We start from the raw sequence: 2825 nt of genomic DNA on the forward strand, positions 1-2825 counted from the left end.
AGGTGATTTCTCACTTTCCCTCTTTCTGTGTCTATCTCTTCTCTCCATAAAAGCCCCAAGGCAAAAACCTCTCAAAAAAAAAAAAAAGAGCAATATCCCTTATGAACATACATGCAAACATTCTCAACAAAATGCTAAAAAACCAATCCAATATCATATCTAAGAGGATTTATCCCAGGAATGTAAGTGTGAGCCCACATTTGAATATCAAATAGTGTATTAAGCTATGTTAATAGAATTACGGGAAACAACAACATAATTATTTCAAATCAAGTAGAAAAGCATTTGAAAAAACCCAAAACCCTTTCATGATAAAATATTCAGCAAATTAAGAATATAGGGAACATCTTCATCAAAGTTAAAGAAATTTATTTATGAGAAACCCACAGCTAACACCATACTCAATGATGAAAGACTGAAAGTTTTTCCCTAATATTAGGAACAAGATAAGGAGGCTCACTTTCCCCAGTGCTAGTCAACACTGTACTGAAAGAAAGAAAGGAATTAAAAAGGAAGAAGTAAAACTACCTGTGTTTGTAGATTATATAATCCTCTGTAAATGCTCCTCGACTTTCAGTCTGATTGCATCCCAATAAATCCATTGTAAATTCAAAATATAATAAGTCAGAGCCAGCAGATGGCATAGAGGTTATGTTGTTGGACTCCCACATTGCCAAAAGCTATTTGCATCTCGGACCCGGTGACTTGAAATTCACGCCAGGTGTGCATGCATGCATGCCCAAGATCCCCAGAGGAAAATCAAGGAGAAGGGATTATGGTGTGGTCATCTTCCCTGGAGGGTGATTTCTCACTTTCCCTCTCACTGTCTCTGTCTGTCTCTCTCTGGCGAGTGCACACACCCTAAGACAAAAACCCCTACAATCAAAAACAATAATAATATATAACAAGTCAAAAATTCATTTAATGTGCCTAACCTACCAAACATCATAGCTCAGTCTAGCCTACCTTAAACCTGTTTGACAAAATTAAATTACCCTGAAGTTGGGCAAAATCATCCAATACAGAGCCAATTTTTAAATTAAGTGTTGAATATATCATGTAATTTATTGAATACTGTATTGAAAGTGAAAAATAGAATAGTTGTGTAGGTACTTAAGTACAATTTCTAGTGAATGCATATCACTTTTGCACCATGGTAAGGTAAAAAAATCCTAAGTCAAACCCTTCTAGATCAGTGACCACTATATATTATTTTTAAAATAACCTAAAGAATACATACATACACATACACATACACATACACATACACATACACACACACACATACACTGTAGGGTCAATGCATATGTTTCACAAAGTTACAGACTATAAGATCAATATACAAAAATCAGTTGTATTTCTATGCGTTAATAAATATTCTAAACAAGAAATTAAGAAAATAATTCCATTTATATTAACATCAGAAAGAATAAACTAACTTCAGGTTTATGGCCTAGCATATAAAAAGCTGGAAGTCGTCATTCCATCCTAACAAGTAAAAAGCAGACAAGATGAAAAACAAATCAGTCTTCTTAGACTCATTAGAAAGGTAGAGTCACAGGGATAACCACTACCCCCAAATCGGAGAAACTGACAGGTGAATGCAGAGAATTACCGCCTGCCGGAACAGAAACCCCTAAGCACAAACCTCCAGTGGAACTAGTGCTGACATAGGGAAATCTGAAATATACCTAATGAATTACTTGGGGTTCAGTGTGGATAAGTCTGAGATAGAAACTCTAGGGATCTCAATCAAGAGGGAGTGCACCCTTTTTGTGAACTTTGCCTGCAGGGACTTGAATAAGTTCTCACAGTGATTCTTCTGAGAAGAATACCCTTGTGCTTCTGAGAAGGGGAGGCCAAAAGGAACAATTTGGAAATACACTAGAAGATTTTTTTTTTTTAACAAAGTCAGTCCTTAGGGGACACTATTTAACTAGAGTCTAACCTGATGGGATATTATTAGAGCCTAATGCACCTAGGAGAAGGGAAGTACCCATTTCCAGCTAGCTCTAACCATCCTATCCATTCAAAGAGGGAAAAAAACTTAGAGGCACACATGAAGTTCCCAATCCAGTAGTAAAAGCTCTCTAAAAGAAGAACTACTCATAGAACTATTGCGTGCGTGCTTCTCCTATCCCCACACTTCATCACTACATTATTGGAGGCCTACTTACAGTGGTTCCTTTTACCCTATACATCTTTTAAAGCTATCAAGAAAAATTTATAAGATAAATACTAAAAATATTTTTTAAAAAGCAGTTTAACAAAGGACCAGCAGTTGGCGTAATGACTATGTTGCTGGACTCCCAGGTAGTCAACTGTGGTTTGAGTTCCAGACCCGGTGGCTTAAACTCACGAGCGTGTGTGCCCAAGATCCCGAGAGGAGAATGGAGGAGAAGGGATTGCAACAGCGCGGCCATCCCCCCTGCGCTGGGGAGTGATTACTCGCTTTCTGTCTCTGTCTTTCTGGCAAGCACATGCACCCTATAGCAAAAACCTCTCCACAAAAGGCAGTTTAACAAGAGATCAAGCGTCAGAACTAGACTGAGATAGGGCAGGGATATTGGAATGATCAGACTGGTGGTTTAAAACAACTATGATTACAACACAAAGTGCTCTAACTGATCAAAAAGAAAGGAAAAAGAAAAGACAATATACAAGGACAGATGAGAAGTGTAAACCAAGAGAACTGAAAATTCTAAGGAAGACTATAAAGGAAATGTTAGAAATTAAAAACTGTAAGGGAAAGGAAGAATGCTTTTGATAGGCTTATTGGTAGATTAGACACAGCTCAGGAGATAATGTGTGTAATTGAGGATATC

At 37.3% G+C, this 2825-nt stretch overlaps 1 pseudogene; it reads left to right on the forward strand.

Annotated features, from left to right (window-relative positions):
• The first annotated feature begins 2599 nt into the window (after positions 1-2599).
• LOC102485055 (exostosin-like 2) overlaps positions 2600-2825 on the forward strand; it is a 28885-nt pseudogene continuing 28659 nt past the window's right edge.

Source organism: Tupaia chinensis, unplaced genomic scaffold, assembly GCF_000334495.1.
Source record: "Tupaia chinensis unplaced genomic scaffold, TupChi_1.0 Scaffold148441_1, whole genome shotgun sequence".
NCBI lineage: Eukaryota > Metazoa > Chordata > Mammalia > Scandentia > Tupaiidae > Tupaia > Tupaia belangeri.